General features: G+C 43.4%; 1 pseudogene; it reads left to right on the top strand.

The window, feature by feature from the left end:
• Nucleotides 1-12,694: 12,694 nt before the first annotated feature.
• On the top strand, nt 12,695-15,104 carry LOC142827904 (sperm flagellar protein 1 pseudogene; annotated as a pseudogene).
• Nucleotides 15,105-15,825: the final 721 nt, after the last annotated feature.

The following is a 15,825-nucleotide window of genomic DNA, read 5'->3' as shown; positions in this document are numbered from 1 at the left end:
TTACTGAAAGCATGTGGTGAGAAAACTGTGCTTTGAATTAAACATAGTTTATTAAGGACCTGTTTTATTTTATCTCTATTTTCCTTGTGACTTTTTCTGACTTTTATGCTTCCACACTTTACTCACTTAAAATCTTCGTAATTAATAAATTCGTTTTATTGAATCCAGTGTGTTTAAATTCAAATGTCGGAGATACTCTATTTGGAGTGACAAATTATACACATTTCACATGTTTTTTCTATTAAATATTAAATGTAACTTGTATTGTCCAGGAGAGGGCTGAGTAGTACAAGACATTTTTGGAGAAAAATCTAAGACTGGGCTGTACGTTGAGGTCATCCTGCAGTATAACCCAGACTGGTGAGAATCAGAATGAAACTCAAGTGTGGCTGATAAACTATAGTTGCACACAGACACTTAGAACATGTCTTCACTTGGGCTGTGTCCAGACTCGGGGTTTTTTCCGAAAAAGTAGCCTTTTTCCGAAAAAACTTCACCTGTGTCTAGACTGCAGCCGCGTTCTTTCGAAATTAAATCGAAAGAACGCGGCTTTTCTTTCGACGGTGGTAAACCTCATTTTACGAGGAAGAACGCCTTTTTTCGAAAATGCTCTTTCGAAAAAAGGCGTTCTTGAATGCAAACAGGGGTTTTTCAAAAGAGAGCATCCAGACTGCCTTTCGAAAAAGCAGCTTGCTTTTTCGAAAGTTCCGCTTGCAGTCTAGATGCTCTTTTTCGAAAGAGGCTTTTTCAAAAGTATCTTTCGAAAAAGCCTCTTTCGAAAGAGGCTTGCAGTCTAGACATAGCCTTGCTGTGCAGGAGATCAATGTTCTGGCGTTGGATTTAGTGGGTCTAGTATAGACCTGTAAATCAAATGCTGAAGGCAGCTCTGGCCAGCATCTATACTCCCTGCAGTTATGAGGAATAAAAGAAGCTGAAGGGTGCATTTGGTCCCATTGGCCTCCCTGGGGGGGGGGGGGGGGGGGGGGGGGGGGGGGGGGGGGGAATAGTGTCAATCTCGGTTTACAGTAAGCTGACTCCAGCTACATATTCTACATAGCTGGAGTTGCATACCTTAAGCTGACCTTCCAGGTCTACTGTAGACTTGGCCTTAGTGTGTGGTTTTTTCAGGTTGGAAGACTGTCTGGCTGTTTCTACATTGGCCCCTATTCCGTAATAGGGATGCTAATGTAGCACTTTGGAATAGGCAAATCCGCGGGGGATTTAAATTCCCCGCGGGATTTGCATTTTCATGGCTGCCGCTTTTTTCCGGCTTGTAGATAAGCCAGAGAAAAGCGCCAGTCTGGACGCGATCCTCTGGAAAATAAGCTCTTTTCCGGAGGATCTCTTATTCCTACTTTCAAGAGCTTATTTTCCGGAGGATCGCGTCCAGAGTGGCACTTTTCTCCGGCTTATCTACAAGCCGGAAAAAAGCGGCAGCCATGAAAATGCAAATCCCGCGGGGGATATTTAAATACCCCGCGTATTTGCCTATTCCAAAGTGCTACATTAGCATCCCTATTACGGAATAGGGGCCAATGTAGATGTAGCCTCTGTGAACAATCCACATGAGACTACTTTAGCAAAGTCACCTAAGGCTGCAGGACAGGAGTGACACAGCTGTCCAATTAGTTTGGACTGTAACCTGTTATGTCACAGCCACACATATATAGAAACATTATTTTTATTTCCTTCTAATTTATAATATCTTCTTCACTGTCTTGCTGCCTGAGCAGTGTCAGAACTTCAAGAAAAATAAAGTACAGCAACTTGTTTTAGCACAAATCGAATGATGTGTTGATATGTCTGTCACTGAAAATTTAGAAATTGGCTCACACCGAATATTTCAAATACAATTAAGTTTGTTTGAAACAAAACTTCAATGTATGAGAAAAATGGCAGATGATTATAATTATTTTTACATTTGGTCCTTTTTTACAATACACTTGGTTAAAATTAATAATAAAAATGATCGTGTAAGTTACATTCCCCAGATCAAAATGTGTTCAGAATCAAGAAAGGAAATGATCATTAGAGGAAAACAAAATTTGGAGACGTATTAATGTGAGCTTTCAAAAAATGCGCTCACTAAATATGAGAAAGAAGCCTTGGAATCTCTCCACAAAACCTTATTCTATTTTTATCCGTACACTCTCTAACTTCAGTGCTACAGCTATTGCTCTATCTCAGAATTTATCCACCCAACTTTATCAATAATGGCAACATCTGTTAAGTTTGGGGTGAGCACTTCAAATTAACCATTTCAATAAACATACCAATATTTAATATATTCTAGCATAGAAGCAACCCATATACTGATTTGCTATGTGGTGCTGTGTCTACACTACGGGGGTCCAGGGAACGCGTCTGCTCTTCCGCTTTTTCTTTCAATGCTCTTTCAGAAGCCCTGTCTCCCACCTTCCAGGAGGAAGAAGGTCTCTTCCAAGAGAGGAGACTTTTCCAAAATTTGGCCCAGTGTAGACAGGCCAAATTTCGGAAAAGCCTCTTCCGAAAAAACTATGAGAAAAAAGTACGCAATTTGCATACCTTTTTCTGATAGATCAGTGTAGTCTAGACATAGCCTGGGAAACATTCTTGATGTGGGGTTTGTATACCATAGTGCTATATTTAGATCTATATAAGTAATAGATTGTTTGGTGCCAAATGTGCATTTTTATTTTATGGATGTGGCCAGAATGAGCCCCCTTTTCTGTCCCAGTCTTTGAAGAATCTGGTGAGAGAGCTCTCTGCAGCCTGCGGTTGGCTCTTCTTCTCCTGCCTTTGCAAGGGGCATGGGGAAGAGTTATCTTCACAAGAGTATTTTTGTAGGTTTTTGTAAAATAATAAAATCTACTCTCGGTTATAAGTCACAAGATACAATGAAACAAAAAATCACACACTGAAATAATCAAAGTGTGGTCACAACTTCTAGGGGCTGACATTTCCCTTATGCATAGGGCCCTACCAAATTCACTGTTCTTTTTGGTTGATTTCATGTTCATATGATTTTAAAATGATAAACGTAATTATTTCAGCTGTTAAAATTGGAAATGCCTTAGTGTTATAATTGCAGGGGCCCTGCCCCTAAAAGGAGTTGTGTGAGGGTCACAAGGTTATTGTAGGGGGAGTAGTGACACTACAATTCCCCCTACTTCTGTACTGTTGTTGTTAGCACCACTGCTTTTAGAGCTGGTCAACTGGAGAACGGTGGCTGTTGGCTGGGAGTCCAGCTCTAAAGGCATAGCTACCGCCAGCAGCAGCATAGACGTAAGGATGGTATGGTTTGGTATTGCCACCCTTATATCTGCACTGCTGCCTCCCTCTAGCTTTAAGATTATGATGGAGATGCAGAAAAGGCAGTGTCAGATTGTTAGCAGGTAGAGACAGAATGCTGCTTTCCTCCCGATGGCTACCCTTCTAGAGAAACAGAAGACAAGTACCCTCCACCACAGCACTAGAACGTATTGGAGGATGCAGAGAAACCCCCCCTTCCATCCCAATGTAGGCATGGAGTAAAGGGATGGACCGGATTGCTGGGAGGGGATGGACCGGAGGCAGTGGATAGGAGTGAATAGGAGGGAAGACAGATACAAATAGGCACATAAAACATGGGGATGTTGCATGTGGAGGACATCATGGATACAAAGAGATGGGGACACAGCACTGGTACAGACACTGGAGACACACAGCACATACATGTGCACTCCAGTTATAATCTTGCACATAAGTTTCTGATATAAATGTAGAACATGGTATCAGTGAGGAGGAGGAGATTGAGCTCATCTATGGAGCTATCTCTTTGCTCTCCCTTGAACTTCTGAACCAAAATGTCCTCTACTGACCACTCTCTTACTTCCACTCCCTCGCACAATTTTTTTTACATGATTGCTCCTGTACACCTAAGTGCTTAAGTCTATAAACACATAAGAATGTGCAGAACTGCACTTATGGGAATATTTGCTGATGATGGTCTTGCCTAAAGTCTCAATCATCCACTCATGCTGATTCAATTGCAGGATGGAGATTTAAATGCGTTACTGCTCTGCCAAGAGAACCGTCTCGAGTTCTTGCAAATGAGAAATTTGTCCTATTTACTGTGGTGTAGGGAACAGTCTTGGCAAGTCGCTATTGTCAGTTAAGTATCAGGGGGTAGCCATGTTAGTCTGAATCTGCAAAAGCGGCGAGGAGTCCTGTGGCACCTTTGACACAATCAACTCTGGATTAAACAAAGACTGTGAATGGCTCGCTAACTACAAAAGCAACTTCTGCTCTCTTGGAATTCACACCTCCAGATCAGCTGCTAGAAGTGGGCCTCATCCTCCTTGATTGGATCTACCTCGTCATCTCCAGCCTGATCCTGGCCTGCATATTTATACCTGCCTCTGGAAATTTCCACTACATGCATCTGACGAAGTGGGTCTTTGCCCACGAAAGTTTATGCTCCTACACTTCAGTTAGTCTATAAGGTGCCACAGGACTCCTCGTCGCTTTTGCAGATTCAGACTAACACTGCTACCCTCTGATATGTGGCACCTTATAGACTAACTGAAGTGTTGGAGCATAAGCTTTCGAGGGCAAAGACCCACTTTGTCAGATGCATGTAGTGGAAATTTCCAGAGGCGGGTATAGATATGCAGGCCAGGATCAGGCTGGAGATGACGAGGTGGATCCAATCAAGGAAGATGAGGCCCACTTCTAGTAGCTGATCTGGAGGTGTGAATTCCAAGAGAGGAAAAGCTGCTTTTGTAGTTAGCGAGCCATTCACAGTCAGTTAGAAAAACTTCAAAAACAGACTGAAATGTGAATTGCTGAGCTGGAATTCATATGCAAAATTGACACCCTGAAAAAAGGTTTACATAGAAACATGGAGTGGTTCTTACATTACAACAGGTAATTTCCTCTTCAGGTACTCTCACCTTCTCCTCTGGGTTGGAGATGAATCACATCTGCTCTGTTTTAATTAGCACTGATGTTACACTCCCAATCTCTGTATCCCTGTCTTTTTATCTTTTCTCTTCAGTATCTGAGGAGTGAGATATAGCTCACAAAAGCTTATGTCCTAATGTCCTAATACATTTGTTAGTCTTTAAAGTGCCACCAGACCCATTGTTTTTTGGCTGAACCAGACTAACATGGCACCTCTCTGAAACTTGTCATCATGATAAAGAAGTTGCAGTTCAAGGAAAGGTGTTTGGAAAGCAATCAAATGGAGTGTTTTAGTACTCTTCATGACTCATGACTTCCTGGCAGGACATAAACTTCGACTGGATCGGTGCACTACAATCAATATAACTGCACATTTAAAAGGACTTTGCGCAACATTCAGATGACAGTGACTAAGTTCACAACTTCTTTGGTGATACCACTTTCTCTGCAGATATGAAATGCTGAGAAAAAAGAGATCCCCTAGGACTGCAAACTGAAAAGGAGCTTCAGACATCTGTCACTAATCAACGTTTGGCTGAGTTTAAGAAATAAATACCCCCTGCTAGCAGAAAAAGCTACTACAGTTTTATTACTGTTTTTAACAACATACTTATGCAAGAAAGCATTTTCCTTGTATGCACATCTCAAAGCCAAATACAGAAGCAGACTCAATGTTGAATCAGACTTGAGACTTTATCTTTCTCCAGTGGTTCCAGACTTCCAAGAACTATGAAGATCAAAGCATGTGTATCCCTTGTACTGAGGAGATTTAAACTTCAAGACTCATGAGAAATGGAGAGGAAGGTGGATATTTTTTGCTGCTTTAAAAATTAAATAGAATGCTAGTGCTGTTTTTAAAATTATTATGAAGAACAAGATTAAGCCTTGTTGTAGTCGTGTGTTATTTGTCTAGATTGCTCAAGACCTGAATGCCGTGTTAGGAGAAACTGTTTATTTGAGTTGATGTCTTAAATACCTTCATGTTGTTTCACATCGGATACTCCTTAATGAAACATATAGAAACCTTGTCCTATAACAAGCTTAAGCAAAGTGATATGTGTTACGAAAGTGGAAGTGGAAGCTTGTAATAATGTTGCCATTTTCATAATGCAATATAATTAATAATGCAATGATAAATATAATATAATGGCATAATAATATAATGATAAACGGTGTGCAATAAGCATGTCATAAAACAAATTTAATATATCCAAGATTGCTGCTTTTAGAATTTATGCTCAGGTAAGGAAGAAAATTCCTGGAAATATTCATTTTTAGGAGGGGGGGGGTTACAAGATTTGACATTTGTATGACATAACATTTAAGACGTGAAGTGAAAATGTGCTACTAATATAGAAAAAAAAGAAAGGAAACACCAGGGGAAACACAACAGGAGATAAATATATTTACAAGCTAGACAGAAGAAACATGCAGCCCACAACAATTAGATACAATATGGCCACCCTTTGTACCTCCCAAATCAAAGAACCAGCAAACAAGAGAATATGTTGGGAAAACCTTTTATAAGAGCTTCAGCCCAGAGGAGTTCAGCAGTAATCAGGCACTTGTTGAATACAGGGGTTTAACATTTAAGTGCTTTCCTCAAGGGCGACCCATGCCTCTGGGAGAGCTGGGTGGAAGACATCTAGGCTACGTCTACACTGGCCCCTTCTTTGGAAGGGGCATGCTAATTTTGAATTTGGGAATAGGGAAATCCGCGGGGGATTTAAATATCCCCCGCGGGATTTAAATAAACATGGCCGCCACTTTTTTTCCAGCTTGGGGAAAAGCTGGAAAAAAGCGTCTAGACTGGCGCGATCCTCTGGAATAAAGCCCTTTTCCGGAGGATCTCTTATTCCTACTTATTCCCGCGGATTTCCCTATTCCCAAATTCAAAATTAGCATGCCCCTTCCGAAGAAGGGGCCAGTGTAGAGGTAGCCCTAAGGATTTTAGAGATGATGCCCATGATGTTTGAAATACTTTTGTGCTCTTGTTTTCCCTTCTTATTAGGTAATTCACACAAAACTGCTGTTTTCTGCACTTCAAGTTGATTCCTTACTGCCTAGATGGGAGTTGTTTACATTGTTCTTAGTTAAAGGATTACAGACCTACCCTGCCAACTTTACACTAACAATGTCAACAAACAAGATGTTGTTATTCAGGGAGAAAGAGGGTGTAAGGAGGGAAGCGGGAGAGATGGTCAACACACACAAGAAAAATAATGATACATTCCATGAAATAGGTTTTTGCTTATGAAAGCTTATGCCCAAATAAATCTATTAGTGTTTAAGATGCCACAGGACTCCTCATTGTTTTTATAAGAAAAATAAGGAGTTTGAGAAGAAAAGCTGGGAGGAAGTAGAAAATTGATGGAAAGAACAAATTGTTTTGAAATCAATAGAATAAAAACATTGATCTGTCAGTAGTTAACAGCCTGTTCTGTGGTTTGTACAGTTTTATTTTTTAATTTAAAAATAGTATTTAGAGAAAACGTGCAGTGCAACACTAGGAATTAGAAAATTTAACATAAGGCTAGACATGGGAATCTGGTAATTTGTCAATAAAATATAATGAAACAGAGAAAATTATCAAAAAGGCTTAGACATTTATTTCTGATAAATTCACTCCAGAGTTTTTTATGACTCTCTAGCATTTATGTACTATGAAATATTACAGCAAATTCATTTATCAGGAGTGTTCATGCGAACAGTAAATCCTAAGAAAAATCCATGGACAGTGGAACCTAACATTTAAAAAATGTGTATATTTGCACTGGAATCTTGATTCTAAGTGTTATGATAGGGAATAGAATTGTACCATGTGATATGTATCCATTTAAAGCTCACCATCTTTCAATTCCGAATACCTGCAATCAACAAAATACCTACTATTAGGATAATGATTCTAAGTAGTCCATTCTGCCTCTCATGGGTTTTTGCATGGTATCTGAGTTTCCTTCCCATTTTCTTTTACATGACAGGTTTCTTCTCCATTTTCTTTGTGTTTTAAATCATTTATTATGTGAATGCACTAAATGTTTGAACAGTGTGCTGATAAAAAATTATTGCATGTTTGCTTTAGAAAAATGAATAGAAAAGGATTGTAATTCAATGTCTTCTTTACTGATTGTATCAATTGTTTATTTTGGTATATTATTGAGTTGTTTGCCCCATTTTTATAACATCGTTAAATAAAGCAGCAATTGTGTATCTTTCATTTTACTGGAATTCAATAGTGCATGGCAGTTTATTTCATATATACTTGTGTTTCCTCCATTCGTTCAATCACCTACACTTTTTTAGATAATATATTCATGCTTTCATTGTCTGCTAATGAGAGGGTACATGTTCAGACAATTCTAGAGGAGTCTTTAAAAGCTACCAGAATTGGCATAGGCAGATATGCCTTTTGATATTCTTAGAACTGATAAACAGAAATGCACCCACGCACTAAAAACTGTAACTATGCAAATTGAGAGGAGTTGGTGTAAAACCACTAAACATACACTCCCACTCCTAGCCACCCCCACATATTAGCCCTGAATTTGGTTTGGGCTGGGGAAAAATGACAAGTACAAGTAACAGTCAATAGTCAACATACAAAGAAACTCCCTTTCAGGAAATACAGTCATCTGGCACAGTAGAGCTCTCCTAATTCTTTGGAAACAATGCATTTTCTCTTCTTCAAAAATTTGTTGTTGATAATAATCGCATGCAACAAAATTATAGGACTGTGCTCACAATTGCAAATCAAATAAAGGTGAGACTGTGCTTAAGAATGTATATCACAATCAAAATTGCTACTGCTCTTTTAATAAAACATCCTGTAATTGTTGTGCTTCCTCCCCCACCTACCCTTATTGTTTGTGGATGAATAGGCATATAATTCAAAGAATACAGCTAATATAATTTTAAAAGGTACAGGCACATAAGAATCAAAAATCCACATTGAGTAAGTGTGGCTAGCATGATTAGCTTCCATTATGTTAGTACTCTGATACATTTATTTTAGCTGATCTCTTTCCAATTCTTAGTACAAAAATGTGAATTCTAGGTAAAGCATTGAGGCAACCACCCACAATAGCTTGCCACCACTATTCAGTGAGATCACCAACATATATGAGACTAATGGACTTTGGAGAATAGGATGGCTGAATTGGAGGAGCTAAGGGAGTCAGAAAGATACATATATCAGACTTTTGGGATACAGTAGAATGGTCTCACCACTTGTCAGACAGCCTCTGTACTGCTGAGAAGGGTGAAAGGCTCAGGGAAGGAGAACATCCAATTGGAGCAAAGGAAAGTGATCCCATAGTTGGGACCCTCCTTCCCAATGATGTTGTGGTATCCTCTTGCACTGAGTATATCTCTCTAGGGAAGGGAACTCCAGCTATTAGGAAAAGGAAAACTCAGTGCTTTCTTTGCATCTGTCTATACAGACAAAATCAGCTCCCAGACTAATACACTAGGCAACACAGTACGGGAAGAAGGTAGACAACCCTTGGCGGGGAAAGAACAAGTTAGGAACTATTTAGAAAAGCTAAACATACACAAATCCATGGGTCCGGATTTAATGAATCTGAGGGTACTGAGGGAGTTGGCAAATGTCATTGTGGAGCCTTTGGCCATTATTTCTGAAAACTCACAGTGATCGGAAGAGATCCTGGATGACTGGAAAAAAGCAAATGTAGTGCCCATCTTTAAAAAAAGGGAAGAAGGACAATCCAGTGAACTACAGACCAGTCAGCCTTACCTCAGTCCCCAGAAAAATCAATCATGGAGGGGATCCTTAAGGAATCCATTTTGAAGCACTTGGAAGAGGGGAAAGTGATCAGGAATAGTCATCCTGGATTCACGAAGGGCAAGTCATGCCTGATGAACCTGATTGCCTTCTATGACAAGATAACTCTGTGGACATGGGCAGGGCAATAGATGTGATATACCTAGTCTTTAAAAAAGCTTGTGATACGGTCTCCCACAATATTCTTGCCAGCAAGTTAAGGGAGTATGGATTGGATAAATGGACTATAAGATGAATAGAAAGCTGGCTAGACTGTTGGGTCCAACAGGTCGATGTCAGGTTGGTGGTTGGTTTCTAGCAGAATGCCCCAAGGATCGGTTCTAGGACCAGTTTTGTTCAACATCTTTATTAATGACCTGGCTGAGGAGATGGATTGCACCCTCAGCAAGTTTGCACATGAGGCCAACTGTAGGCTGCTAGGAAAGAGATCGAAATCCAGGACCTTTGTGGTAGTATTTTCTGAAATAAGGATGTAAAATCCCATTTAAAATGTTAACTGATAAAACTATATATTTAACTGGTTAACCAGCCCACCATGTCACCCCATGGCAGGCCCCAGAGGCTGCTCCGGCCAAGCTTGACAGAGCCCACTGTACCACGTTGCAGGCAGGGGGCTTCTCTGGCTGGGCTCACTGCACAGCACCATGGGGGGGTGGGGGGAGGCCGCTCCAGTGAAGTTGGGCAGGGCATGCCACATGTGTGATGAACAGGGACAGAAACTCTGTAGCAAAAAGCCATATCAGACAGAATTGTGCGTATTAGCAATGGATGTGGTCCCTTTAGCTTTGTACTAAACCACAATTAGTATCGACTACACGTTTAGTTGATAAAGTAAGGGGCTCTGTCAGGAGCTACCCCTGCTGTGGTTGCATTTTAAATGTAGTAATAGCTAGGGAGCTCTTACTACATTTAAAATGCAGAGCCGCAGCGGTCCTAGACCCAGCGCGAGCCAGTCTCTCTCAGTCCCGGCTTGCACTGGGTCCAGCAGCCCCATCCATAAAAGCAGTCTCTGTCTGTGGCAGCTGGGACTGGTCTCAGACAGAGGCTGCTCTGGCAGCAGCCCCTTTCTGCAGTGGGTCCCAGCTCCCCACTGGAACTGCCCTGCAGACAGTGGATGAGAAGCCTGTGAGATGTGGAGCGGCCTCTGCTCACGATAAGCCTGAGCCCCTCCTGGCCCTCCCCTGTACTGCTGCCTCTAGGCAGTAGCACAGTGGAGAGAGCAGGCAGCACTGCGGAGATGGTGCTCGGGGGAACCAGCTTTTAAGCCAGCTCCCCCCAGCACCAGCTCCTGCTTCCCCACCTTGTTATCTCTGATACAGAGGCAGCAAGGGGAGGGAGGAATGCGAGTAATCGATTACTCAACTAGCCGCTTACATTCTTCGTCTGAACTGAGACATAGGATGTTGGCTCAGAGATTAGGGCTACACTTCATATACAGTGTCTCTTGGGATGACTGCCCTTGCAACTTTTCTTCATAGCTGGGCTTGCTGGGAGCTTGGCACAGCCCCACCTCCCACGCCATCTTCCCAACTGAGTGGGAACTGACGGAGGACGAGAACCTGGAAAGACCTGATGCAGGAGTAGATGCCTGCCTGCCTGCAGTCCCTTGTCCATGAGCTTGATGAGGAATGCTAGGAGTAGGCCGCTGACTGGAGGCAGTGGAGGTACACATGGGACCAGCTGGCATGCAAGCATGAGGCCATGTGCTTCTCCCACACCTTGGTGATGGAGCACATGGCCTCGTGCATGGAGTGGGCCACCAGCCTCCTCCCTGCCCTCACCCTCGCCCTTCTCCATGTGGCTTCCCTTCCTAGGCTCCTAGGGGCTCCCAGGGCCCCAGGACATGGGGCAGAGGGCTCTCCAGGGCAACTGAGGCCTGCCAACTACCCAGAGGCAGGTTCTAGTCCCAGCCTTGAGCTTCCCTTCTGTCCTATTCCAGGTTCTTTTCCCCAGTCTCTCCCCTATTGTATATCCCCCCACAAAAATACACTTGTTAAAAAAAAGGCTTCTTTATTCGCTCTGCAGGGGAGGGATAAGGTTGGGGAGGAATGGTACACGGGGGAATGCAGAGGCCACTTGTGGAGAGGCCCGGGGGAGAGTCTCAGAGCTGGCGTTATCTGAAACTAATATATATAAGGTCTGAAACCACAATACAAGAACTAGAGGTCACCAAATGAAATTAATAGGTAGTGGGTTTAAAACAAACAAAAGGAAGTTTTTCTTCACACCACGCACAGTCAACCTGTGGAACTCCTTGCCAGACGATGTTGTGAAGACTAGGATATTTACATGGTTCAAAAAAGAGCTGTATAGATTCATGGAGGTTAGGTCCATCAATGGCTATTAACTAGGATGGATAGGAATGGTGTCCCTAACCTCTGTTTGTCTGGAAATGGGTGACAGGAGAGGGATCACGTGATGATCACCTGTTGTGCTCACTCCCTCTGGGGAATCTGGCCTTGGTCACTGTCAACAGACAAGATACTGGGCTAGGTGGACCTTTGGTCTGACCCAGTATGGCCATTCTTATGTTCTTAAACTCTCCCTCGAGGCCTCCCTGATGCACACAGCCTCTTGATGTGCTTGCCAAAAGGGAATGGTGTCCGGCTGCTCATATGCCCTGACTAGCTCTTCACCCTCTGTCCCCCACCCTGGCAGGAAAGTCTCCCCCTTGCTCCCACAAAGGTTTGGCGCACACAGCAGGCTGCCATCAAGAAAGGGATGTTGTGGTCACTAAGATCTAGGCAGGTGAGGAGAATCCTGAACCTTCCCTTTAAGTGGTCAAATACACACTGCACGCGCATGCAGCACCTGCTGAGCCTGGTGTTGATGTTCTCTTTGTGGAGTCCAGGTTGCCTGTGTAGGGCTTCATAAGCAAGGGGAGCAAGGGTAGGTTATGTCCCTCAGGATGCAGATTGGTATGTCCACATCCCCGACTCTGATGGTGTGGTCAGGGAATAAAATGCTACCATGTATCTTCCTGAAAAGGTGGGATTTCCGGAAGATATGGGTGTCATGTGCCTTCCTCAACCAGCCAACATTGATGCCTGTGTAGCATCCCATGTGATCCATGAGGGTCTGCAGTACCATGGATAAATACCCCTTCCTGTTGATATAGTCCAGGGCACGATGGCCAGGGGCCATGATGGGGATATGAGTGCTGTCTATGTCCCCCCCCACAGTTGGGGAAGCCCATGGTGGCAAAGCTACCCATGATGGTGTTGATGTTACCCAGAGTGATGATCCTCTGTAACAGCATGTTGTTGATGGCCTTGGCTGCCTGACAAAGCACAGCCCCGAGTGTGGATTTCTCCATGCCAAACTGGTTCCCAATGGAGTGGTAGCTGTCCGGCATGGTGAATTTCCACAGGGCAATGGCAATGCACTTCTGCATGGGGATGGCTGATCACAGTTGGGTGTCCTGTCACCTGAGGGCAGGGGTGAGCCACTTGCAGAGCTCCAGGAAGGTGGTCTTCAGCATGCAGAAGTTCTACAGCCACTGCTGATTGTCCCATCACTGCAGGACAATGCAGTCCCACCTGTCGGAACTGGTGTCCCTCCACCAGAAGTGGCATTCAGTAATGTGCAGGGGATTGATGGGTAGTGCTAGGAGTGCCAGGACCTGAGTGAAGAGTCCTCTGATTTGGGCTGGTTATTGTCCTGCTGGAGCAGTATGTGGGTCGTGTGGACGAACTGTGCCATGAGATGCAACACGAGGTCTGTGAGCCTGGTAGTGTTTTGCAAAATGCTCCAGCTCCATGTTGTCAGTGCTGTCAGAGCACACTGTGTCCATGAGTGTCTCTGAGGGGGAGGCAGTAGAGGAGTGGCGTGTGAGACGTGGCCATAAAGAGGAGCCTCTGTAAGCACATGTCAGCTTGTCGGTCCAAGCAGTCACACGAAGTGTTCGCCCTTCTGGTGCCCTCCCCAGAGTCCTTCCGGGCAGGGGCGGATATAGGGCAGGGAGAGTGGGGCAGTCACCCCGGGCCCCGCGCTTCAAGAAGCCCCGCGCATGCGCCGTGTCAAAGAGGGGGCCCCGCGAAATTGTGCTGCCCTGGGCCCCGCAAAATTGTCATCTACCCCTGCTTCCAGGGGCTTTAAATCCGATGCTGGCCCCAGTCAATTTGGACACGCTATTTCAAAATAATTCTGATGTATTTTGTTGCTCTCCTGTATTACGGGCACACTATTTTGAAATTATTGTTTTCAGAGTTATTTCAAATTAAGTGATGAGGAGTCCTGTGGCACATTATAGACCAACAGATTTATCGGAGCATAGTCTATAAGGCGCCACAGGACTCCTCGTCACTTTTGCAGATTCAGACTAACACTGCTACCCTCTGATACTTGATTTCAAATTAAGTTATTTTGAAATAATTTCCTAGTGTGGACATGCCCTGTCAGGGTCTAAGTGCCACTACATGGGACAATACACCACACCCAGTAGGTCTTCTTCTTTTGAATGTCGTGCCACATCACAAAGTGGAGATGGTAACAAATTCCACTTATTCAGTAGATAACTGCACCTGCACTGACCAGTCCTAAGCCGGTTTAGGACACACCACAGTCTCCAGGGAAGATCAAAGCCCTTCTGCTCAGTGGTGGGATCCGACCCAAGATGTTTGTTTGGGATGTCTACGTGCTGCCATTTAGCTTGACATAATTCCTTGACATAGACTTCCTTCGCTCACTGCCAGGGATGCTTATGGGATTTTAACCCAGTAGGTGTATGGGTTACATCTATAGCTGAAGGGAAGCTACCCCTCTATTTTGACACAAGAATATCACTCAGAACTTCAGTAACAGAAAGCTAGCTGCAGAAATGGTGACTGCTTACTTTCACAAATCTTGAAATGCACAAATATCCTAGATAATTCAAAGCAGCAGAAACTTTCTAGCTGGGACCATCTCAACAGGAAAGTGCTTAACAAGCTAAACCTCTCCATCCCAGAAGACGTGATCTGGAATATTGCATAGTGCATGCCTGGAGTGGGGGAGCTGGTGTTGATCCCACCACAACAGAAAATAAGTAAGCAAAATCAGAGCAAGATGGTGTCTGGTTTATAACTGGAGCTGGATACATATTTGGCATTGGATGAGAAAACCCACATGGAAACAGGATATGCTAGAAAGCCAAAGCCCAGTGCAGCAAAGATCTCTGTCCAGTACTCCCCAGGCACTAAAAAAGATGAACACAGGCCAGCAAGACTATGCCTAAGAAATGCAGGAGGATGCTAGCTTTTGCATTCTGGTAGCAGAGAAGGAGATGGCTCTGCTGACTTTATTGGAGACCATTCAGATCCTGCAGATGAAAATGTAGATGTAGAGTATGGAACACCTGCTTTATGTGAAGAATGTTCAGACTGATAAATTCACACGGTAGAGCTGAAACAGAAATGAATAGCTCAGTTTTCCTCCCATTACCTCTCTCCTCTAGCATGAATCTTGCAGGACCTCTCACATACGTGTTTGTAAGAGCTGGTGTTCCTGTCTCTTATGCAGTACCTCTCCCATTATTTGCTGCCTCCTGGTTTTGGTGAACCTTAGAGTCCTGCATGGATACAAAATTAGTATCTGCATCCACAAAAATGAGCCACAGGTATAAAGCAGACATCCATGGATTTGCAGGGCTCTGGTGAACCTGATCTATAAATGCAAGTGCTGATTGAGGTCTGAATTAGAATAAATAGATACATCCTGGTTGCAGTCAATTCAATACCAAGGGCAAGATTTAGGGGGAAAAAGAAGGGTGCAGTCCAAAGGTAAAAAAATGCATGTTTCAAAACAAGTGTTAAATGTGCACCCACAAGTTCACCTGCGATTATGCTTGTGTTATACATGCCTACTTGGTGCAGTTGAATGGCACCTAGAACATCAGAGAGTTTGACTTGAATGGCCTTAACTAAGAGCACCAAAGCTTTTAGCTCATGTAGTCTCATGCTTGTAGCACCAGAGGTCCCAGGTTCAAAACATATGCAAAGGAAGATTAAACATACATATGTTGTAGTTGTATAAGTGCACCTGTCATCATGCATGTATTTGTTGCAGATGCGTGTATGTAATTGTAATAAGCCATCCTATGCCTTGTGCACCTGCAATTGTGC

The sequence above is a fragment of the Pelodiscus sinensis genome, chromosome 1 (genome assembly GCF_049634645.1).
Source record: "Pelodiscus sinensis isolate JC-2024 chromosome 1, ASM4963464v1, whole genome shotgun sequence".
Classification (NCBI taxonomy): Eukaryota; Metazoa; Chordata; order Testudines; family Trionychidae; genus Pelodiscus; species Pelodiscus sinensis.
The sequence above is the reverse complement of the archived record's forward strand: the minus strand, read 5'-3'. Positions and strand labels throughout refer to the sequence as shown.